The sequence below is a fragment of the Lonchura striata genome, chromosome 9 (genome assembly GCF_050655825.1).
Source record: "Lonchura striata isolate lonStrDom1 chromosome 9, ASM5065582v1, whole genome shotgun sequence".
NCBI lineage: Eukaryota > Metazoa > Chordata > Aves > Passeriformes > Estrildidae > Lonchura > Lonchura striata.
This window is the reverse complement of record NC_140711.1, coordinates 16,101,459-16,128,095: the sequence shown is the minus strand read 5'-3', so window position 1 is coordinate 16,128,095 and position 26,637 is coordinate 16,101,459.

The following is a 26,637-nucleotide window of genomic DNA, read 5'->3' as shown; positions in this document are numbered from 1 at the left end:
GAGGCTGTTCTGCACTCTTGTCTAGAGGAAATGCAATCCTGCACAGCCTGCTACCGTTTCATCTTTTTCAGACATACCTTTTCAGTTCCCCAGCTTCTTGCTTCTGCTTTATGCAGTATAGTTTCTGGTTTTCTTCATGGATAAGATTAACTCTATTTTTTTTACATTTAAGTTTGGATATATCTGGAAAATGAAGAAATGTCTATTGTGTTCGTCTGTACCACCAGACTCAATCTGTCATCAATCTGTCATTTCTTCAGTCATCAACTGAAGAAATAATTTCCATTTCACAATATAACATCTCCACTGGAGAAATTTAATGGAATTGTTTGTCCATTTATCACTTTGTGTTCGATTTAATAGCAAACTGCTACAGGCTTAAGTAATACAATAAATTTAACATGTAAATACAATAATCCATAATTAATTGAGAATGTCTATACTGGAACAGAAAATGTGGGTGAATAGGAATTAAAATCATAAGGAAAGTATAATTTATTTTTGATAAAACTGCAATTTGTTTATCACACTTAATAATTAAATTCACAGCACAGAACAATCTTGGATTTTTGAATTCCCCTTACATTTTCTTTTCCATGTTATGACTCAGATAGTCACTTCTCCTGTCTCACTACTAAAAATAAAGGGAAAATAAATCTGAAGTCATAAAACTGTTACCTTCTAGCTAAGTTCTCATAAAGGAGAATAAAGAATAGAGACACTTCATCATTAGAAAACCAGTGATGGGAGAACTGTTCTTTTTCAAAAAACAACTACATATTTCTTTGTTCAATGACAGGAATTACAGTGTTGAGCAGTTACAGATCAAACACTGAATTCAGAGACAATCACAAACAGGCAAAGGATTAATATTGTATTCAGAATGGTAAACATCAAGCTGTTACCTTCAATCTGACTGAAAAATTCCCTGCAATTCTAGACACACCCTGAAATCTTTCAAGACTTTTATGCGTTTTCAGTCTCAATATTTGAAAGTAATCTAATAATACACTCAGTAACAAAATTCAAAGTGTGTAGATTTAATTAATTAAATTCCTTAAGGACAAAAATAGTATATTCCCTTTTTTTTAGCAAGTCAGTATAGTCTGTTAGGATGCTTCATGCAATGCTATAGCATTTCAGTCATGCCAAGTCGTGTGTGACAAAGAAAGGAAAAAGGAGCTCCTGCTTAGTCCAGCAAGCCTGGTATGATAAAATCTAGGAGGATAAGACAGTTTTTAAACAGATTCCTTTTAAATATAAGGGTAAACTACTGGTTATCTGCACTTTAGTACTTAGCTGGGTGTTGTTTTTCCAGCTTGCCTTACATTCCTTCAGGGACCTGCTGCCCCAGGCCCATCTCCAGAGTGCTTACCCTTGGTCCAAGTCATTCCTCCTACACTTGGTGACAATAAGATCTATTAATTGATTCTTGCTTACAAAATTAATATCTGGAAGAGGTTCAGAGCTTCCTCAGGAGCACAAATCTCAACTTCTTCTCTGCTCTCCTGAGCCTTTTATACATTTGTTTTTATTGTTAACTGCTGTGGATAAAACCCTGGGCCCTCTTCACCAGGAGGTCTTGCTGTTGCCATATCTCACAACAAGGTCAGTTCTACCTGCTAAGTCACTGAAACCACTTTCTTCTCCCAGTTAGTCACTAACTGTGTGTTTCTCATTATGGCACAGAAAGTCTGATTTGAAACAGAGTGGTTCATCTTGGTTTTTGGGTTGTCTAAGTCTGAACACCCTTGTCTGACTGGCATCACTGTACCCTGCAGTTCACTCATTTGAAAGCCTAAATCAGCAATGGATCCTGTGAATCTCAGTTAGATGACCATGGAAGCACACATTTCCTTTACCCACTCTTTGTATTGGTTCTGTATTTGAAAAACATCATGCAACACTTCTTTGCCCAACTTTCCGAAAAGGAATCTGTATCCAGAACTAGGAGCAGCACCACAGAAGGACCATTAATTAGTAGCAATTTTTCCTTCACATTAGTGTTGCAATCATCACTAGTAAGTGGGCCACAAATTGAAAAATGAAGAGATAAAGTATTAATAGTTGATTTTATGACTTAATGAAGCAGGAGACCTGTAACGCGTAGTACAATGGTGCTTGATTATAATAACGAATAATATAATGCATTATACACAAAGGAGCAACAGTTCAGTTTCATGCAGATGGCCTGACTTTGGAAAACTTGTGTTATCACACTAATAATGTAATGTAATTTACATGGACCTTATAATCCATATATATTTCTTCCTCTCTGTATGAGAAAGGGTAGACTCATGGACATATTGACATATGAATCATGTTGCAGTGAATATGGAGCCCTTCTGGGGGAAAAATTACAGAGGAGGGTGACATTATTTCTGGAGACCTCTGGGTAGAGAAACCGAACCAAAACTTCTCTGCAACCCTATAACTTTCTCTCTTCCTAAAGTGAGACAAAAAAAAAAAAAAAAAAACAAAAAACAAAACCAAAGGAAAATTAATTTTCTAGGACTTTTTTTCTCCTAACTTCTTTCTTCCATGGATATTTCTGTGCAAGTGTGTGATGTGGCACATGGACATTCACCAACCCCTAATCCACACATTTGCATTTGTGGAGCTTTTATGTAATAGGGCACAGACCTGCTACAGTTCTTTGGGTTCTACCAGCAGAAAGAATAATTAATGAAGAATAAATGAGGCATCCAACTTATGAAAAATCTTGCATCCTAGCTGGTGCAAGATTGTGCCAGACTCCTGAGATTTCTTTTCTGCTTATCCTTATTATAATTTTGAAGCATCTTTTAATCAAATCAGTGAGGAAATGACCTGAGATCCTGCTCTAGTCCTTTCCTGTGAAGAAAATATAAAAACAGATCTAAGGCAGTTGAACAAAATATGCAGAAACTTGGGTTAGCTAATTTGTTCAAGAAAAAAAAAAGCTTTATTCCCTGAATTCTTGGAAGAAAGAAATGTATTATGTGGTGTAGAAATTATTTTTCTTCTCCCACAAAATAGATAAAATTTTCAAACTCATTTTGCATAGTTAAAATAGAAGGTGTTTTCCTTGTGCTTCCTTTCCCTGCCAAATTTTATTTCTATTTGCTTAGTACTGATCATTAGCAGTTTGTGAGCATGTACAGCACTGTTGTTGATGATATTGGATATCAACTTCTGCCCATAAGAAATGGGCTCGGAACAGTTTTTGTTCATTTTCTTACAAAACAAACTATTTTCTCCTTTCCATTCCCATCCTGATGTTTCTCAGAGCATCAAATATATCCATTTTCTAGTTGAAATATGGTTTTCAAAGAAACAAGCAGCATGAAATGAAATTGCCTTGTGCCACCCCCTGCCCCACTGTGCCCTCCTGACAATATCCTGTTGTTAGTCTTTAGAGAAAGCTGAAAATATGGATTGGCACTTGGCTTGCACAGCAACATCACTCTGTCAGGACAAATGTGGTGATTTGGCCATCACAATAAACAGAATATGAACAAAAACTGCCTGGGAAGGAGACATTGCTCTGTTTTCTGTGTCCTGTATGGGCAAAGGATTTAGCAGATTCCCTTCAGTGAAGGGGGGCTCTGCAGCAGCAGGGATTTTATGAGACACTGTGGCATGACTTTCTCACCTGAAATCCCAAATGTTCTTCCTGGGTTTGTGCCCATCAGAGCTGCTTGAAGGGTTGAGACTGTCCTGCAGAATTTGTCCTTACATCTGATCAGGTTAAATTGATTTATTTCATGTTCCTCATATTTCTTTGCACAAAAACCCACAAAAGCCTAAGCCTGCAACCTTCTTAACACTGGGAGCATAGCAAGATTTGGGAAGCAACAAACTCAGATATTCTGCCTCTGAAATCTCTGTCAATCACTCCATAAACAGCATTTCCAAAGTCACCATCCTCTTTAGCATTCAGACACAGCAATAAACTCAACTGTTGCAGTTTGATTACTTGGTTATTTGAAAAAGAGAGAAGATAATTTAAATCATATTTCTGGCCCAGCAGAACTGATACAGAAGCTACTTCACCAGGGCAACTGCAACAGCACATGAAGAAAATGTCTGAAAAATAAGAGATCTGAGACAATCTCTCTATGCTATGAAAAAGTTAGACTAAGCCATACCACTTTGGCTTTCCTCACATCTCACAATCCTTAGGCTGAGCAACTGAAGGAACACAAAACTGCATGTAGCTGTGAAAGAAGACCCCAGCTGCCAAAGTGCTCCACAATACCTGATTCCTCATCATCCTCTCTTGCCCAGGGAGGTGGCTAATTACCACTGTCCATGACAAGTTCACATAAATAGTGTTCTTTATCATTTTTCTGCTCCTCTAATACCAGTTGATTTCATTGTCAAATGATATATCCTTCCTCCAAAATAATACCTAATCTCTCTCTTTTTCAAATATGGCAAATTTGATTCATATTGTAATGCAAGCAAAGGCTGAAATATTTTGGTGTCTTCCCTCTGAATTGAGAACTTCCATTGAGCTGTCTGTGCCAATATATGCTTCCACATATTTGGTCCATATCTGGATGTTTTGCATTACATGGATGTGCTGGATATCTTGGAACAAAATGCTTATGATGAAGAAGCTATCTGGAGTCAAAAAATCTTTGATCTGATCCTAAACAGTAACTTTTTGTTTCATAAATAAACTTTTTTATACCTCCTGTAAAGTCAAAATTTTCCTCACTAAACTAGAGGTAGGTTCAATAATCAACATAGAGAAAACCACCCTTTAAAAATAGACCAGCCCATTATCTTGCTCATGCAAGTGTGTTACACAGATTGATCTCTGCAGACATCTACACTCCTCTGAAACAATGATTAGAGATAAATATCTTATTTGCAGTTCATTGTACCTGTTTATGCCCATGCTTCCTGTGAGAGTTACAGGAGCAATTGGCTATTTCTCTGTTTGGGCCAGTGGAGTAGGGAGCTCTTTCTGATAGACCTTTGGGTACTACAATAATAATAATTGTGATTCATAATTTTATAGTAGTGATAGATTATTTTTCCTGTTGCCTAAAGCTGTGTGTTGGCGTGAGATGAGACATTTCTGCCTGCAGTGGTTCTGTGCTGCTCCAGTGAGAGGTCACCAGCCTGCCCAGATGAGCAGCTGTGTGCTCTCTCCTGGCGCCTCTTGGGCAAAGCAGCCAGCAGCAATTAGTGTAATAGTATAAATTAGTATAACAATATAAACAATTTAATCAGCATGCTTGAATTAGACCCACAGTTTTGCTTAAAATGGATTACAAGAATGCTTGATGCCCTGAGAGCCTGTATCTCCAGCAACCAGGCACCAAGGGGAGATCAACTTCTTCACCCCATCAGCCTCCAGCTGGATCAATTCATATCCACAGCCCCATGCCTCTTTGCACATGTTCTGCTTCCTTGTGTTTTTCTCTTTTTTCAGTTCCTTGACATCCTAATGCTAAGCCCAAGAACAGAGCTGAATATTTTTGCAGGTAATTTAACATGCAACCACCTTTTGTCTCATTTGCTCCACCTGTGTCCATGGTAACAATTTCCATCTTCTACTTTGGTGTAAAACAAGTTTAGCTTGGTTACAGTTTGTATTTTTCACTGCTGTCAGACCCATTAACATTTTCTAAAAAAACCTGAGTTTAAAATACAAAATACCTTCCTTGCTCATGGGAAAAGGCTTAACTTAAATGACTGTCATGTGTTGAAATGTAAAATGAATTATTGTTCAGCTCTGCACATCTCTTGAATAGCATAAAAAAGTAATCAAAACAGACCTGACTTCAAAAACCCAAGTATAAGTCCTGGAATATTTACATCACAATAAAATTGGAAGCAGTCCTCATTATATGAGCAAACTTTAAAGAGGAGTAATTGTATTAAAATAACATCAACTGTCAGACACGATTGAAGGAATGAGAAGTTCTCCTGAATGCTCTTTCAAATGGTGACTGAGTCAGTGTTCCTCTTTCAAACAATTTTCACTACAATTTAGTAATATTTTTTTCCCTCTCAATGGCTAGATTGAAACCAGGTAACAATTGCACTTCCCTGAAGAGAAACTCAGTTTCTAAGAGCAATGTATAAAGAGCAGTTGATAATTCTCACTTATAAAGGGGGAGCTCCTTAAAAGAATAAACTAAAGGCAAAGAAATCAAGACAGAAAACATTAATTTTGAAAAGTGTCCCTTAAGACAGGACTACACTTCTTAAATGTGAAATAGCAGCATCCTGTTCTTGGAAACTGCAAACTATTTGTCTTTGAAGGCTAATGCTCTCTCCCACCTTTAGCAAGCTCTTTTCACTTTGTTTTCTTGCATACATCTGTGCTTTACAGAAGCTCCAGGGTTGATATATACTTGTCTTTGATGCTCAGGCTACCTTGCTAGAAATGAAACTGATTTTCTGCTCCTCAGGATTTTATGCTTGGGTTCCTACAAGAACTATAAGCTGTTTACCTGTTGTCCAACAGTGTAATACAGGCAAAATAGGTTTTCCACTCTTCGTATTGATTTTTCTGCTAGCTCATTTGACTGTGCAAAGAAAAGCTTTAACAACAGGTGCTTGAAATGATATAACAGAAAGTATTGCCTCAGTTATTTAGTTCTGTAAATATCATGACAGAACCATATGCCCTCTTTGAGTTCAGAAATATAAATCACAGGAGAACCAACAAAATTCTTTGTTTTGGAACCTATCATTAGAGAAAGGCTTCAAATATTAAAACTAAAATAAACTGAGGAAAATGAGCCATAAAAAAGCATTTTGGATTTGTGAGTGCCTTTGGCCCAAAAGGATTTTTAATTGAAAGAAAATGGTTATTATACTACTGCTCAATTAAAAACAATTAAGCTTTTTCACATTGCACTGAATATCAATATCATAAACCTCTTAAAATCCCAGCTAAATCTTAAAGTCCCAATTACTCCCTGTGGTATTCCAGATGAGTTAGTGAAGGATAAATGGAGCACAATCTATGCCTGACTCATCCCCAAAATTCGTTTTGAAAAGTACACCCAATAAAATCGATGGAGAAGTGCAGCATTGTCCTATGAGCAGATCCCTTCCAGCTGCAGGAAATCAGGGATTGTCATTGCTTGAGAGATACACAGCTCTTGTAATACTACTGGTCATTGATGCTCCTCTGTTCTGGCACACCAAGCACAAAACTGAACATTATTTAATCAGAATAAAAAATGTGTTTTGCACATGAAAATGAAGGCTGATAAACTTTAATAAGAAGAAACCTGAATTATTTGACCATAGCTCTGATTGTCTTGGTGAAAACGAGGAAAAATGAGATACGTTTCCAACTGTCTAAAAGGTCATATTTCTTTTTATTACAATAGTCTTAACTGTAATTAGATAAGTCATTTTGCTGCCCATTTTCAGATAACCTAATACAAATATCAGGATAGAGGCACTATTAGATTCATTGATTTCTATATACTCAGGACCTATGAATAGTTTTAAAATAAGTGCACAGGAAACGCACAATTTTGTGAATAAATCTTTTCATTTCTCCAAAGAAACAAATGAAAAGCAAGCCCCTAGGAAACCATTATTTCTACTTAATCCCAAAGCTTTTTCACAACCAAGATTAGCACCTCCTTATGCAGGGCTCTTTAGTTAGTAACCCATTTCTCCACTTTGCCTCTTGTGCACAATACTTGGCAACGCTTCCTCCAGTGAGTGGGGATGGGAGGGAGGTGCCTATGTGTTTTATCAAAGCCTATTGCATTTATTTGGCACAGAAGAGGAAGTGCTTTCAGCATACAACTGTGGGGCTACTCTTAGGTGGTCAGAAGAAGCACTCATTTATACACCTGGCAAACACAGTGGCCTCTGGTGATTCATTGACAGCCAATGTAGCAACGGGGAGATAACACCTGAGTAAATATGCCTGAGGATGCTTTCACATGCAGGCTTCAAGAAAGTAGGAGAAAGCCCTTTTCCAAGCCACCTCTCCTGCTTTTAGCAATGGTTTACAGTGAGAAATTTAAAATAGAGCCGAGATCTCAACTTCATAGTAACAGATAATAATTACTGCTTGGGGATGCTGCAGCAGGAACGGGTAAAGCTTGATGAGGAATGCATGAAACAGAAAGTCATGCACCACAAAGACTCTGCCTTCTACTTGTGCTGTCTGCACCTCTGTTCAAAAGAGAAACCTTGGCCTCATCATGTATGCTGAGTCTTAAGCATGACTGCAGGAACACAAAAGGTCCTATCCAGGGAAATGTCTCATCAAATTGGTCTGGCAGCTGTCCTGTAAGTCAATTGATTGCCAGATGTGCCTTTCTGGCTTTCTTGTCCACCTGGTCACTCTGATCACGTCATCCACCTGGTACCATCCATTGGGTCCATGCTACAGATATGGACTTTTCCTGCATTCCCCAGATCCTGAGTGCTTGATTTTGACTCTTCTGTCACCAGCCAATCTACCGGTTGGCTAGAATTAAAAATTATGTTCTTGGAACTCCTTCCCCAAATATATCATTATTGTTCAAAATTGTCTGGCGCAAACTTTTGAGTTAAGTGCTGAAGAAAATTTCCATCATGAAAGAGCCAAGCACATGACAATCTATGAAATTCAGAAACAGCTTTTTTATCACCTAGAAGACATCTCACTGATGATTTCGATACTTATTGTGTCAAAAATATTGAATTTTTTTTTCATTTTTCCAACTGCATATAATACAGGATATTATCTTTCCACAGAGTTCTATTTTGCTTATATCTTGGCACCATGGCAATGCTCTTTCTGAAAAAGCTGAAAGTTTTCTGGGGAGAAAGGGCTGCCATTCCTTTGGAGATGCAAAACTTCTGCACTCTGATGACAATGCTTTTAAATATGGTAATTTGCACACCTTCTCAGGCTTTAGGTGCAGTATATTCTTAAAGAATAAACCTATGTTTTCAAGATTCATACATTACAAAACACCAAAGTCTATAATCATAACAATATAAAACTGCACACACACAAAAAAAAAAGTAGATGTGGGTTACAATCTTCAAAGGTAACTCCATAAAGATCTTTACAACAACCTTTTATCTCAGTTTTAGCATTTTTTATCAGCTGACCTCATATATATGTATTTTGAATAGTAGAGAGAGAATATATAGAGAGAAAGGCCTAGAGTAAACCTATATGCCAGGCTAACAGGTCTTAACAGAAAAAATGAAAATTATTAGAATAAATCATGTTATTCCAATCTTCCACTCTCATTGTATGCTTGCTTTACATCCCCTGGCTATAAGATTTTATAGCTCTGACTACACATCCCATTTAAAATTCTGAGTGAACCTCTCTGAATTCTAATTAATTATTAATTGCAAAATGTTGCTTATAGAAGAGATAGATTATTTTTTCCATGGGAAATTTAAAAGCCAGACAAACATCCAGGAACTACAAAGCAGAAACATGAAAATCATGCTTGTGGCATTTCTCTTGAATTCATTTCAAGAGCTCTCTCTGTGCATGTTTCTGGAAACCAGGAAAGGAAATAGTAGCACATTGCAGGAAGATGTGCTGTATAAAAAGTTTACTCTTTCAAATACAGCAAACAGTGTGATGTGCAAATATATTTTCTTCAATTTTTTTACACTGTTCTAGAACTTCAGATAAACTTCCTCTTGTAAGAATGCACCTCATTAACTATAAGGCATAACAGCAAGAGTTGTAGCTTAAGAAAGAGGGATGGTGGAAGTAGTCAAGTGGAAAGTGAGTCCTCCTTTGGGTAGGTAGCTCAGGCTTAACAGCTTTCCAATAAATCCTGTTCCTGCTGGGCCTCTTGGCTTCAGTGATCCTTCAGGCAAAAAAAGTCCAGAGAACAACAAGCAGCGCAAACTTGGGTATCAGCAATAGCTTTTAAGGATGAAATGAATTATTATCCTAACTTCTTACAGTGAGACAACTCCCAACCAGAAGTCACATATCATTAATGGATAGATACAGTTATCAAATATTTCATAGCAAAAGAAGCTTATGAGACACTGAGATATAGGCAGGCTTTTCTGAATAATCTATCCTTAGTCAAGAAGAGTGAAGCACTTAAATCACATTTAATTTTTAGGAGGTACTTAGCATAGTACCTTAGTCTTTTCCTCTCTCCAGCCTGTGGAATGCCATTGAACTGGTATCCAAATACCTTATTAAATTAGAGAAACAGCTAAAACTACATGGGTTAAAAGCATTAAGGATCCCATCCTCTAAGTGCTAATCTTCTGACTACTACAACAAGCAAAACAGACACTCTTCATGTCAAAGATACTGCTCCCAAGCACCCTGGAATGATATTTGCCTTTGCTGCTCCTAGAAAACACGTTGCTCCTCTGTACAACAGAGAGCTCACCAAGCCAGCTGCGTTGGTAAGGTCCACGACCTTGTTTCCACCTGGCTGCTCTTTCTAACTCCCATCCACCTTTCTCCAGTTTCACCAATTTCCACCTGGATGTTCACCTCTGCCCAGCAAAGAACACACCTGCCTGAGTGTGCAGTCTCAGTGACATTCTAGTTTGGGGTGTTCAGACAGTTAATGGCTTAACTTAGACTGCTCCTTTGAGGAATGAATGTAAAGGAGCCCCCTCTACTTTCACCTTTTCTGGATAACATGATAGTATCAAGCAGGTTTTTCCTTAGTTTCCAAGAGAATTTTGACTTTGTGACAGACTAGCAATTAAAATATGATTGCTTCCACCATCAGGAAACTGTATCATGTTATCCAAGACATGGCCTCTCCAGCATGCTACAGTCTTTTGTAAGAGCCTCTGATCAGTTATTTATGGAAAGATTAAGACATGGCTTGGGTTCACCATTTACTTTCTGTGCAGATATTGGATATCCTGGTTAACCCTGGGAGAATCAAGGTCTGAAAATGGCCAACTGCTACTGGTCTAACATTAGAGCTGCAAAAGAATGAATGACAGGAAAAATATAAATAAAGTCACTTTCTCCTCCCACAGCACTCACTGAGTTCTCAGCACATTTGTCCTGCAGTGCACGACTGTTCAAAAGTACCCAGAGCATCTGAGTGAAGACATCAAACAGAACCTCTCTGTACCATGAACTGAATACAAACTGCAAAGGAAATTGCTCCATTAGGTAGCTGACAAAGGTGTCACTAGGTCTGTAGTCAGCTCAGACTGAAAAATATAAATATGCTTTTTCGATAGCAGGTGCAAATCCCTGTTGTCTTAGAAGCAGCAGGAAAACAAGCCAGGGAGACTGCCAAAAATAACAATCAAAAGTCCCAAGAGACACAAATTCCAGTCTCCTAACAGGCATGCACATTCAGAGTTGATCACTGACATAAAATACTAGAAAAAAATCTTAAAATTTGCATCTGTATTTCCTTAGGAGTTTGCAACTATCAAAATACAGAGTTCAGCCCAAGTGCAAGCCATACATGATGATGGGAAATATGGTATTCCCTTGGGCTTGTACTGTTCCACTGCTTACATATGCCAAATGTATCATTCACAGCAAATGAAATAAACTATATTATCAGGATGAGCATTAAAACAACTAACCAGGATATTTCTCACTCAGAGAAAATTTCATGCATTATAAATTCAATAAAAAGTTCTTTCAATTTCGAACACACACAAGAGCTCCTCTATTAGCAAAGGACAAGCACTTGTCAGGACCAAATTGATTAGCATTTCTTCCATTTACCATAAGCAGTGAACAAATGATGCATCTAATATTTGCAAAAAGCAACCTGGAGGGCAAGAAAGAGAGCAGCTGTTTCCAGTTGGAACTATAATTAGTGGGAAGCTTTCATTGTGCAATTGTTTTAATGCTCTATATTGGGATCCAGAAACAGTTTAATAAATAATCACATAATAAAATAATAAATAAATTAATGAATGACTAAATAAATAAACAAAGTCTATAACACCTGCTTTTGTGGACTTCTCAAGGCTGAACTGAGTCTCATGATGGCATATGGTGGGCTTTTAGCAGCATGTAGTTAACTAACAGGTCATACATAGTAAACTACGTTAAACATAATTCAATCTGTTGCACAGTAAAATAGGGTTTTAGGAGCACTGGCTACCTTGAAGTCACAGAACCACCATAATATGGGTCAAAAGTCTGGACTGACCCACTGCTCAAAGTGGGCCAACATAGAGGAGGTTACAGCAACATACAACATTTTCAATTAATTTCTTTGAATTCATTTCAGTAAAAGAAGTATATAAAATTTGGATGGGGGCTAGAGGTGACACATGAATCTAAAAGCCACCAACATTATAGCAAATAATTACAGCTAGGAAAAGAAGGTGATTTTTCAGTGGATGTCATTCAGAGATACTACTACATCAAGATGACAAAAAAAATTAACACCTACTAATAATGAAATAAAAACTTAAAAACCCCAATAAATTCTGGTATTAGTTCTCAGATCGATCTTGTGATACTCTGATATTACCCCCTGGACTAATGCTGATCTGTACTTACAGGCTCCTGTGAAGCCTGCAAAGTTGGGCAGATGCTTGCAGAATATGCACAGAAAAACTCATAAAGCCATTTCTGAGTATAGCCACATTTGTTCCACTCACAGAGGGTCCCAAGAGCCTCACTCAGAACCTGAAGACAGAATTAAACCATCAGGTTTTTAAACCAATTTTCATTAGCTTGTTTATATTTAACTTCAGAATTTGAGAGGAATTTAATCTAGATCATACCCTTCACAAAAACTCTAGAGAAACCTAGAAATGATTCTCAATTAAAGAAGAACAAAACTGCATGAATTAAGTGCAAGAAAATGAAGTATTATCAAGGTTTTCAGAAGGAATCATGGTTTTCTAATCCATTATCCATTTGTTTGATGTGTTAGATTCATATCCCTGGCACATAGCTTTCAGAAATGCTGCAACGTTCCTTGCAACCTTGGGCTACTCACACATGGGTTTGGCTACTACATGTCTGGCTAGAGCTGGTGTAGGTGAAGGAGTTACACATATTAACAGTAATGATAATTGCCTGAAAAATCTCAGAAATCTCAGAGATTGGGATTTAATAAGAGCCCAGCATGGAAGTAATGAAGCAAAAAATATCTAGCTACCATCAAGACTATGTTTGGAATCTTCTTTCTTCATTATTCTTCATTTAAATGTCTAGCGTGATATTCAAGACCTCATTCCTATTCTCCATATATTACAAATTATTTTAAAAAGGGATTTTTTTTGTTAATTGTCTGCACAGTGATGTTCAGACCAAATAAATCAGTATTATGTAAGATACTATTAAAAGGGCACTAATACAAATGCTCTTATTTTGCTTGGACCTCAGGGCAGTAAACAAAATTGCATTCTGCAAAAGCAAAATTCTTTACTCCTAATTAGTTCAAGTAAATGCACAAATCCAATTTCTGCCTTAGGGTATAGCTATGTGAAGAATTTGCCATGCTGATGGCTACTGGTTCAAGTGAGATTATGAAGGGCAAAATTTATTCCTGACTACAGACAATATTAGAGATTTTTAGAAGCTTGCCTGCAAAACAACTAAATCTGAGCAAAATTTCATATGAAGTGAACTCAATAATTTCCTCTCTATTTTCTTGAATTAGAAATAAATCTAGTTTTCAGGAGCAGCTTATAAACTCTGTGTTAGCAAACCACAGGCCAGAGATGTAAGAGTTTGGAAAAGCAGGACACTTCTCACTCTCAGGCTTTTCTGCCATCAGCTGTCACACTAAGAACACATTGCGGCTACTGCCAGTGGATCTGCTGTCACTGGAACAGGAAATCTGCTGGCTTTTAGGACATCTAACAGCCCTTCTCTATTATCTGTGACCTATATAGCATTATTTCCTTACAGTAAACATTGAACTTTTTGATCTATTAAATTTTTAAAACCCATCAAACCAAAACTGAAAGCTCATTTAAAATCAGGAAACAACCTGCTTTTTGGAAATATATATACACACAAATTTGTGTGCACACATGCAGATCATACCTCTGATCTCTACTCAGAAATTAAGGCTATTCCCACAAGAAATTCCTATCAATCTGTACACAGAGATTCTACCAACACATTTCAGCTTTATATAGGAATAAAATTTAGAGGTCCTTTCTACATGGCAAAAAATACATTATATTTTTAATAAGCTACTCTGGCAAATAAGATCTCTTCTAAGAAAGAGGAAAGAACTTTGGAATAAGTTATGGTGAATATCTCACTCCATAGAAAATTGAAAAGACTTGTTTCCATATTCTTCTCAGAGTGTCATATTTACAAGAGTAAGTGCATTGCACTCATATTCTTAGACAAGTAGGCAATGTGGTTATCAAAAAGCTTTTGTTACCTCAGATCAACAATTAATCTTGTTTCTTCTTCCCAGTTTGTAACCTGGTGAAGGTACAGCATTGTCATTCTGCAACTCCTCTCTGCCTTAATGTAGGGACCCAATGACATTGGTCCCAAACTGTTTGATGACCTGAGTTCAGCTCTGCCAGATCAGCAGATCTGAAGGCATCTTTGTCAATCAGAGGAAGCAAAACTGGCTGTGGGTGGATTTGAGAAAATCAGTATACATTAGCATAATCCAGAAATGTCACATCTGAGCTGGCAGGCAACTAAATTAGACACAGAATGACAAATAAAAAGGAATCAAACATACATCTAAAATTAGCGGTGACTTCATGGAGGAAAAAAATATTTTTGTAAGATAAAAGAATTAAAATATTTGTCATACATCCCACAGTAGCTGAACAAATGACCTGGATGAAAAGTAAGAAGAATTAAATAATATCTGAGAAATGAAAATTAAGCTCATATGCTTACTGCATGCAGACAGTACCTAGAAGAGTTACTTTTAGACAGTTGTTTTAAAACTTTTCACCCTTTAGCTTTCTAAGGAAAAATAGCACAAAGGAAATCTATCAGAAGCCTATACCCTCTAAGTTATGAAAAGTTGTATAACTTGGGAATGGAGTTATAATGGAGAGAATTATCTCCACCTCTGACCCTTTTTTATATCTTCTATGTCATAAAATTTTCCTCTCAAAATGGCCTTGATTTACAGCCTATTGAAAGCAATAGTATTCCACTTAAAATCTGTGCCTATGTCTTGATTATCACAATGTGATTTTCCAAGAGGTAGCTAAAATGAATAAATAGCTTACCAAATTTCATCTTGCCATAGGAAATTGTTCTATTCATAAATGGCTTAGGATCACAGACTAAGGCAGCAGCTAAGCAGAAAAAATAGGTTTATGCCATAGATTTTCTATTTGGATCACATGTATGGGCACACTTCTTTCAAAAGCTCAAAATTTCCACAGTATTTCTACAGCATTTGCATAAAGTATGTGTTTTCTGTCAGTCTGGAAGGAATACACATAGCACTACCTATACCAGTCCTGTTCTCTCTTTGAAACCCTAAACTGTTGTTATTGGACATTGGACACAGAAGCTTGGTGAGTTCAAGAGAGAAAAAGATCGTGTTTTATTTGAACATCTAGCATTTATAAAATTTCAAAAGTGACCGTGTATTAGAGGATGGAATTCCCACCTCTCCAACCACACTGGTCCAAAGATCAATCATTTCTCTCAACCCATAGAGAAATATGTAAACTATTCTATTTATACATTAAATTGTGTGGGAAATCTGACTCTCAAATATGTAAACATTATCAGAGGGCTAAAGAAAATCAAAGCAACACTAAATCATCTTCTGCCTCCAAACCAACCACTCATTCTCATGAAAGCTGAACAATAAACTAAACAATATTTCAATCTGTATCAGTTTTTCCCGTATAAACAAGAAAGATAATACCCTTCATTGTTTGTCACTTGGTGGCAAAGGATGGAAACTCAGTCTGATATAAAAATCAAAGTTCTTCAGCATTTTAACAGAACACATTAGGTAAAGAAGAAAAGATGCCAGAGATATGTTTCTGGGAAAGAATCACATATGTTTTACAAATTTTGAGCATCACAGACAGGAAAGAGAGAAGGAAACAAAGGAAAAGAGCTGGCAAAATGAAGACAAAGAGGAATATGAAAGAGAGAAGAGCTCAGCAGTGTATTAGGATAAGGTGATGAGATTTACTACTAGTAGTAAGGAGACAGATTTCCAGACAGGATGAAAGAATTGAGCTTGCTTGTAAGGCTGGTTTTTCCCTTGCTTATACAGCTGCCCATGCACCACAGATTTGTAATTAGTGCAAACTTTCTCAAAGGATTGCCTACAACATCCATAGTCTGATTTGAGTTTTATTAAACCTTGTGGGCCCTGAGAAAGAAATACTAGGGACATATAAATGTAGAACAGCAGAGCACATGCTACCTTTAAACAGCACTCACTACCATTGCATTACCACTGACACATGCTGAATTGTCTTTCTTGGATAAAACCTCCTACTTTCTAACTGCTTCTTTGTTCCTACCAGAAACCCACTTGAATACCTGTAGATAAACAGGTTGAGGTCCCAGGTCCCTGAGGAATTTACCTAGGAACAATCTATAGGACTTCAAGGCACCAAAATGTACAGTGGTGGTGCTCTCCTTATGCATTTGCAAAGGTCTCTGCAGTGAGACACTTCCCACAGTAGCATTTAACTGCCTTCAGATTTAATGAGGTTGCTATTTTTTGTTAAATTTTCTAGATTTCTGTGACATATTTTTGTAATAACTTAATCTTTCATTAGTCATGGAGATGAAAGTGTTCAATTAGCTGTTTTGACACTTTTGACTGTACTAAATAAAATCTTCAAGTATTTCCCAATGATAATGTCTCCTATCTAACAGATTTTCTGGAAAGATTGTACTTAATGTAAGCAAAGGAGGACATAATCAATTATATAACCAGTCCAAAAAATGATAGGATAATGCTATAGGAGAGCCTTGATGGAAAATTAATAGTTGCTTGTTAGTTTATGCCTAAAGTCCTGCAGAGTCAGTTCTGTCGAGATCTTTTCTAACCTGAAAAACCCCACCAGAGCTAGAGGGAAGAAAATCCTCAGAAATACACCTGAGTATCTCAGCACATTATAAAATAAATTTTGAACACAAATGACACACAGCAGTGACACAGAGGACACCCTTCCTTAGAGAAAACTATGATATGGCACTCAGCAGTGGCTCCTTCCATCCTGGCTGCCCCTATAGCTCAGATAAATCTGGTATTCTTCTGTGAGTAGCAGCATGTTTGAACTGGGCCAAAAGAGATACACAAGACCTCAATAAAGATCCTTAAGGGAGAACCATGGAAGCTGGTTCTTGAGTATACGAGCCAGATGCTCCAAGCACTCCAAGGCTGGAGGAGCTAAGTCATTCCATGATGAACACTATTCAATCAAAGCCCTTCATGCAGTTCAGCTGCTCTTCCAGGATCAGAGGAGCTTCTCCAGAGCTTGGCTTAATCAATTTTAGCATAATTACAATCTTCCATCTCTGAGATGAGCTGGTAGTATCTCTTGTTGAGTGAGTCACCAAGATGAGCCTGGATTGTTTGTGTGTGTGGAGAAAGAGTGAGCTTGACTCTGCTGCCATCCATGCACAGTCACCGTGGGATGTGTTCCAGGCTGCACTGGCACCAGCCTCATTGCACACCAAAATAAGAAAGAGAGGCACAGGAGCATGAGGGTTAATGTATTCTCTGGGAGACAAACTACCAGTCCTTAATAGGAGAGGATAATCCCTGAGAGGGGAAACTTTTTTTTTTTAAATAGCAATTCTAGTTCAGAGAATCCGATTCCTGTTTTTTTTTTACTTTCTATAAAATTAACCGTGCTCTTCTGAGACGGGAGTTTGGCTTTTCTTATTAAGGATTTTTAAAAACTTTTAATTTTTTTATGTAAGTTGACATTTTCTTTCTTTACAATCTTTGGGCAACACTGATGCCTGCTAGACAGTAAAGACAAATTTGGGCACTACTAGTTGGTGAAGTTCTTCAGAAAGTCTTCAGAGTTGCCTTTGGTTGGGATTTTTTAAAACTGCAAAATATATAAGATTTCACAATGTGAATCAAGAAACACTCCTGTATTTCTATGTTATATTTTGTTTTGCTTTTCTTTTTGATATACACATTTTCTAAGATTCTTTGAATAAAAACCATCCAGCACAGCTTAAAATTTCAGAGATTTTTGGCTGAAGGAAAGAGGCTAGAATTTAAAATATAAAACAAGTCCATTCTTCAAGGATGAACTGCTGCTCATGCTGATCTTTTGAAATCAAGAGGACCCAAGGTAAGAACACATATTTATTTGCAGGATATACACGTCTAGCCAGTGTCAATTACTTCATGAAAAGATTTTTGCAGTAAGGAGCAGAGGGCTTCTTATTATAAGGACCACAGTGAAAAGGTATGTTCTGAAGCAGACCCCCATGTTATCACTGGAAGTCAGTAAGATCTCCAATGACAATGAATATTTAAGGGTAAAAAATGTGCTCTCTCAAGAAACCTACAGAGTTAAAAATACTTCATAATGATAAAACTTTCCAACCAGCATTTGTCCAGAACCATCCCTATTGAGCTTTGAGTGTGTCCACAGCTGGAAGATTTTCAATATACAGTAGAGAAATGTAAGAATATTTTTATTCATCATTAGGAAAAAAGCACAATGTAAGCCTGAAAAAAAAACATAAAAACTGAAACAACTGCACCTTTTGAGGCTAAGTTCATTTTGGCTGGGTTTTCTGTAATTGCAGCTTCTTTGTTCACCTGAGCTGTCTTTGTCCTCAAAGTTCAGACCACTTTTGCCTAAGTAATTGTCTCTTTGGTTTTGTTCATCAACAGCTACCTTTCTACTTCTCTGCTTTCTCACATCCTCTCTCCTTTGAGGATCATTGGATTGCCATGTTCTACATTAGAGTTTGGAGATCACTTTGTCCTTGGAGCTTCCCAGCCAGTTACCTTAGCTAATCATACTAATTTTCAAAGAAAAATTGAGTTTTCTGTAGAGCAATGTAACCTATAGCATAGGTGGTTAATGAAAGTTTTAACATATGTCTTGATTAATTTTCACTTTTTCCAGAAATTAATATTAATTTTGTAGGAGAAATCTGAAAAAAATCCTAGTTTTAAAATAAATCCAGCTTAGTTGAAAACAGCTATTTCTCTTTATCAAATTACAGATATTTTTCTTTATCAAATTACAAAATTACCTAAATGATACTGTCTTAAATCTAACAGTATGTTGAAGAAGATAACTAAAGCCTTTTTTTTGTTTGTTTCTTTATTTCATTGCAAATATTATATACAATCAGCATGGGTTTGGTCTTATTGTTTTTTCCTTAATCCTACCTTCCCTTTCTCCCTGAAAGTGTGTATACTCTAATCTGTCATGAGAGAGAAACATCACAGGCAAAAGAGGCTTGATTGCCAGACACAGAAATGTTCTCATAAAAGCCTGAGTTGAAGACTGATGAAATCCTTGGGAATTTTGCACTCAACAGTCTTTGGATTAAGACCAGACTGACCATACATAAACAGTTCCTACAAAAAAAAAAAAAACTTTCCTGATCATTGATGTTAGCTGTAGTTAAACATACTAATGAAATATTAATTCTTCCCTTTGAGAATATTTTATATGACTGATGCAAAAAAAGTATTTGATCAAAAATTAAATGCAAACATAGAACCCACAAATTTAGCAAGTGTTGAATTTTGCATAAGGAACCACAAACAAAATCTAGAGACTGAATAATACAGATAAATCAAAGAAATGAGTAAGCCTGTTTTTGAAAAGCAAAATTTTGTCAGACCTGAAATAGAAGACTGAGAAAAATGTGACTTTGTTTTAAGTTACATCTCCTTCCCAAGGCTCCCACACTGCCTATTCTGTTATGGAAATGTGTGTTGTTTATTAGAGCAGGCTGATTCCAGAGGACATGCCCTGTCTCTGGGCATTCATTTCCATGAATGCAATGGCAGGTTAGCACCTAAAGTGGGAAACTCCTCAGTCTCTTGAAACAGGATATCAATTCACAGAGAATGTTCAAGGGATGAAAACATTTACAGGCCTTTGTTTCTACCTTGTCTGGTGAGCAGGCAAAAAAAGTGCAGTCTTCTTTACAATAATTCCAGTTTTTTCATTATTAGACAAACAATGTAATTGAAAACACAGGGAGGTTAGCCTCCTAGGGTAATATTTTACTAAGTCTCTTCTCTTCCAAATGAACATGGACAAGTATGTTAACCCCCTGGGCTGCCAAATAGGAACAAGCAGAAAGGAGATGACTGGAAAGAACATGGAAAATGCCAGGGCTGTCATCTCTGATCTGGGAAACCTGCAAAACTCACAAGATAAAGGTGCAGGAAATGCTTCTTAAGATTAAGTACTTATAAAATTTTGTAACTGCTTAGAGAAGCCTTCAGGAAGCATCCCCTTAGGTACATTTGCATTTTTTAACAAATCCATTGAGCAAATTAGTTAGGTGAGGGGAGAGTGACCATTAAAGCTGCATTTGGAAAAAACAACCTTTTTTCCTAAAATTACTCTACTGTTAGATAAAGGACAAAAGGGTCAAGAACAGAAGTGAGAGGTAGGAGGCATATCCCACTCACAATGCAAGGGACACAAACCACAGACTCAGAGAAGATTCTGAGAGGGCAGCAAATATGAAGTGGGGAGGATGGCAGACCTTTAAGGCATGTGGTAATTGCCAAAGAATCTTTTTTCATCCAGCCCATTTCTTATGATACATTATTGTTTAAATATTTTAATAAGGCAATACTTCTCCCAAAACTGAAAAAGAGACATTGCAGAGAAAGAAAGAATAGGGTCCCACTGGCTGACAATAGAAGGCTGCTAGAGGCAGCCTTGTCAGCCTGTGCTTGAAGCAGCTCTTCCAATCATCAATGTCATTGTTTTATCTGTAAGTTGTAGCAAAGCTACAAGTCTGTTTTTCAGTGGAAGAGCTGCTTCTGAGTTGTGCCACATACAGAGTGCTGATGATAAGGAAATGTAGGCTGTTACTAAAATAAAAGCAGACTCCCTGAGAGGTATGTAGCAATCTCACACCTGACTGAGCAGGAACAGGAAGTACAAATGGCTGCTTGCACAAATTCAAAGCCAAATTATATCATCAGTGGGAATGCATATCCAGTCCAAAGCACACCTGTGCAAGGCTCACCACAGGGTGTGCAGTCGGAGATGGACGTTGCATACAAAGGATCTGGCTACAGTCCTGACTGGGAAGCAGAGCTTTTCTGAGAAGCAGTGCCTTAACATATGGAGCTATGGGCCCGAGCCAGGACATTGACTACACAACTGACCCCTGGTTATACAACTTGTTAGAATATACAGTTAGACTTGTAAGAATATGTTCTTAGATGATGCTGCAAGAGAAAACCAGACATAAATTAAAAACTGCTCAACTCTCTCTATATACTTCCATGCTGTATTTATATATATATATATATATATATATATATATATATATATATATATATATATATATATATATATATATATAAACATGACATGGATATATATAGAGTTTATGCAAGGAACCAGTGGTAGCAGAAGTCTAGATTAAATGACCAACAGCACTTGAGTTACAAATATTGATCTAAACAATCTGCTTTGCATCTTCAAACAGCCACATAACAAGAAGAAAGTGTCCCCAAGTCAGCCAGTGACAAAGGACATTCCAATTTAGGATGCATTGCCAAGGTCAGGATACCGACTGCTGGAATGGCCAGTTTTGGGCCACCTTGGGAATGTCAGCAGAGGCTGCAAACACATCCCTGAGTTAAAAAGCACTGACAGAGGTGTGAGTGTTTCCATCATGTTCCGCCCTAGTTGTATAAGAAAAATAATTACACTGTCTGGGGCTGAGTTAGGATTCTAGTCACCTTAGTTTCCCTGGATAATCAATGAAGAGGGAAAAGCTCGTTCAGGTAAGAGTTTAGATCAAACCCTGAATTACCTGTGTTAGCTCCATTACAGAAGTGCAAATGAAGCTGGAGAGCCAGGGATATCAGCCTTGTCTGCAGCTTGGGTGCCTAGCACTTAGCATCCCAGACAAATAAATATGCAAAGGATGCAAATACCTATCCCACCCTCAGGTTTCATGGACTCAGCACAGGTAAGGGGATGTGCTGGCAGGGAATAATCATCAGCATGGATTTATAATAAACTCAGCGGGAATGTGTTGTTTATTCTTCTACATGTTCATAGTGGATTTGGACAAGAAGTAACAAGAGAAGACCATAAAATTATATGATTCTACCATGTGAAGTTCACTGGATTCCTAAGAATAGTAAATGCTGTGCATGAGCAGTTGTCAGGAAGAGTTACTTCTCAGACAAGTATTCACATCCAAGACTTAGCAGAGGGATGCTGGAAGAAAGAGAATTATTTTGAATGATTCCCTACATTTGTCCATGAAATAATTTAAGAAACATCTAGAGTCAATGTTGTTTAGGTATTATGTATCTTTTTGAATGAAAGAATCAGGATTATGATGGATACTGAATAATGAAATGCCTAATTTAAGAAGTTTGCTGGTATTCCTGGAATGGAATTTTATGTGCACTGCAGATATACATAATGGTTCACTAAGGTGCTTTCAGGCATAAAATCTATTCTTGTAATGGTCAATGAATGCAAAACAGCTTTAATATCAGAATTAAAATCTCCCCATAGATTTTTTTTTTTTTTTAATTTATGTATTCCATCTACTCCTGCATTTTAGAAAGTAGGAGGTTCATTCAAGGGGTTGCCAAGGATTTTATGGTCTTTGGAGAAGAAAAGCAGATGGTCACAGAAAGATGAGCACTTCAAACATTGCAGTAGATTTGGGAAACAGACCTACAGCTGCCTGGGGATATACATGAGAATTTTAAAAGGTTATTAACTGAACTACCACAAGCTGGGAAAATAACTCAAAACCAGATGCAATCACTAATTGCTCACTTGAACTTTGCCTATGAAGTTATTTCAGCAGGAAGAATATTTTTATGCTGACTCTAAACAAAATTTAGAAAAGGAGATAATTAATAAGATTAAGAAGGCAATTAGAGCTGGTGATGCTTGAAATTCTCTGTGAATGCTGCACATTTGAATTCATTAGGTGACAGTAACTGCACAGATTCATAATACATGGAACCACTTTATCCTGGAATGGACATCAACAAACTCAACTGTTCATTTTCATTGGTTCACACACAGTTAGAAGAAACCACAAATACCAAAAGAGCTTTCAAATACTCCAAAGAAGCTGAATTTTAGCTTATGCTCCCATTAAGCATAAAGAGTCCTTATCCTATCTGCTACGCAGGTAGCATAAAAACTATTACTACTACTGATAAGAGACTTTTATCTAACAAGGTATAGTAAAGCTTTTTGTCCATATCCACAAATTAGAACAGAAAAATAAATCAAATCTGGAGTTCTGACAGACCAACTCACTCAATCTTCAGTCTTAAAGTATTTGCAGTGGAAAAGCAACCCAACAAAACAGGATGAAATGTAACTGATGCCAGTGAAGAAAACACAAGAATGGCACAAATGTAGCTGCAATGTAAAATTCCACAAATGGATTCCAGAGCTATTCTGCTGCAAGATTTAAAGGGAAAAATTATGAAAAGTGAAGCTAAGAACTTTGTCCTTGGTTCTACTACAAGAGCTATAAGACTGAAAGAAATCTGTTACTGTGAGGCAACATCAGCACTCATGAGGTATTACATATCCCTCTGAGCAGATGCACAGGAACACACAGAATAAAGATTTCTTAGGCTGCCAGCAGTGTTCAAATACTAAGCAGACAAATGCTCCATTGCTTAAGCAAAACTGTGTGTTGGTTGCAAAGAGGAGTGTACACACTTGTCCTTTGCAGCCAACACACAGCTGCTCAGAAACAGCAGCAATAGAAGGCTCTGAAGAATGGGTTCGTTGCCAAGTGGTTCAGAATTATGCCACGACTGCAGACATGAAGAGTAGCTTCATGGGATCGAAAGAGAACAGAGTTCTGTTTTCACATTTGAGGTCCTCTTCAGTGCACCTATTGCATTAAGATAGGATTTCTTCAAAAGAAATACTGAGTTGAACAATAAAAATGCCCACATTTTAGCAGGAATGCCACCAGCCTATCATTCTGAGTAGGAATGAACTACTACTATCACACTTTCTACTTTCAGTTATCCACTGCTTACAATTTCCACAAATCTCCCAGCTAGGGGCTATCAAGAAATACAAGTTACAATTGCTATTACCCAAATGTGACTTGACAAATATGTTCAAAAGTAATTTTGTGAATTTATGTGAATAGCAGAAAATCTATCCATAGAAAAATAATGTATTTCCCTTTTAAGAGATCTAGGAATAGAGACAAGTTAGAAAATCAATTCAAATAAAATAATTCAGCTAGCTGCCCTAGCCACAATGCTGTGGTTCCAGAGTGGGATATCAAGCTGTATATCAGAATTTTTGCTATATTAGCAAAATCCCAATCTTCTTTTTGATATATGCAAAAATGCATGCATGGAAAAGCTCCAGGCCCACACTGCCCTTGCTTATATTTCCAAATATACTCAACAACCTGCAAGTTAAGACTACAAATTTTAACACAGGGAGTTTTCTCCCCTATGAGCGTTAAAATGTGTGCCATTCTTACCACTCTCCTTTTCAGCCTGATCTTAAACATTTGTAGATAGTATTGCCAGATATTTTCCTGCCTGAACCTATTTCCCTGCCCAGCATTTCCAGAGTTTACTAGAGACTGTTTTTTTAATCCAGCTTTTTTAAATTCTCCCTTCATAATGTCCATTTGCCCCTATGTGAAATTACAGATGTATATTCATGTGGTCACATTGCAACAACTATTTTTACTATGGAGCCCAGTCTTTTAATCACTCCTGAGAGTTGTTCTTCCTCCATTTTACATATTAGAATGAATTATCTCACTGTCAAGGAGGAAAATTAAAACTATGCTCTCCATGAAAGTCAGCCTGATTGTTCCTGTGTTTGCAATGACATATCTATATAAACATTGTCATGTGAGATTGTTCTAAGATTTTACAAAATAGCATTTTAGAGTTTATTAAATCTTATTATTTCTGGCATCATTCCAACTAGTTTTCTCTCTCTCTACCTGAGTCACATATGCTGTCCCTTCAGTAAAAAAATCAAATTATGTAGCCATGCATCCCAAAAGCAAAAAAAAAGCCCCGTTCAGTGTTTTCCCTTTCTGTAGCAGTCTTGTTCCTTCTGTCAATGTGATACAAGGATCTTTATAACACCTTTAACAGGAAATTTTATCAAAAGAAAGGGTCCACAGCATCTCCACCTTTGATAAGCAGGCCAAGAGCTGCCACAGATGTAATTCCTGACAGAGCATTAAAAGTACATGAAGCTTTAAGCAATTTTTCCTCCAGGGTCAGATGAGTCAGCTGCTGCTTGGCCCAACAGGAGCTCAGGGTTGGCAGCTCCATAAAGAACTGAGCAAACACATTCTTCAGCATTATTTGTATTCCAAATGGAGATGCAAATACAGCAGCAAACCCCAACTGTTTTTCTGTACTTTAGGAAATCATTTTATCTTTGATGATTTGAGATTACACATAAAGATTGAGTGCCATATTTTGCAGACTCTTACTCCCCCAAGAGATTTTAAAATGCGTGATTTCATTGCCCAGTAACATGTCACTGGATGTTTGCCAAAACAAGATATTGTTTTATTAAACATGGAAAGGTAGCTCCTATTTGTTATTTGCATTTGTGTAAGAAAATGATAACTTATATTCTTAGAACAAAAGACTTCTATATATCCTGTGGCTCTCCCTCTACTGCTCTTCAATTTCACTTATATAAAAAGAAAAAAAAGAGAGAAACACCTGAAATCTTAAATGCTGCTGTGATAGTGACTGGTTATTTTGCAAAAAAAAATGTGTTTCTTTTCTAGAGCTTTGGAGCCACTGTGGGTCGTTATTCTACACCTCCCAAACAGCTCTCCCAAGTGCTGGGTTGGGCAGTGCTTTTTGTGGTCAGCTACTAAAATTGTTCTTCACTTCCAAATCATCAGATCAAAATTAGGAGAGATAAACTTCATCCATAAAAATTTAGATAATCCCTTGCAGTTTGAGGGGCTTCTAACTCTGCTCTTAGCACTTTTCTATATGACCTTTATAATGCATACTTAACACTGTGGTTTAATCCTTGGGTACATCAGAATCTGTATTAAAAAGTATGTCAAAGTATTCTAAAAAGTCAAATCCTTTTAAGAAATTGATGACTTTTATTCAGAACTGGATACTTCAGATTAACTAAATGCTGCTCACTAGATTTTGTTTTAAAACGTTCAAAGCAAAACTATTCTTTAGAGTCAAATCAATTAAATTAAACAGAGAAATGGACAGGAAACTCGTGTCATCAAATCAATTCAAGGCCCATGGTGCTTCCTTTGATAACATATATTTTCAGAAACATGGTATTACTAGTAGTGCAAAGATTAATGTACTATTTATGCTAAATCTATCCTCAGACTGAAGATTTATTACCCTTTTTTTGGTCAACTACTTTATGTTCCATTTTTAAATGTTCTTTTTTTTACTGAACAAGTATACCCACTTGATATTAGTCCCTCCCCCCAGCACTGTCAGTATCATATGATTCCAAATCTCCCTTTTCATTTGGATTAGACAGGTACATGCATCTGGAGCACAGGTCAGAACATGAACA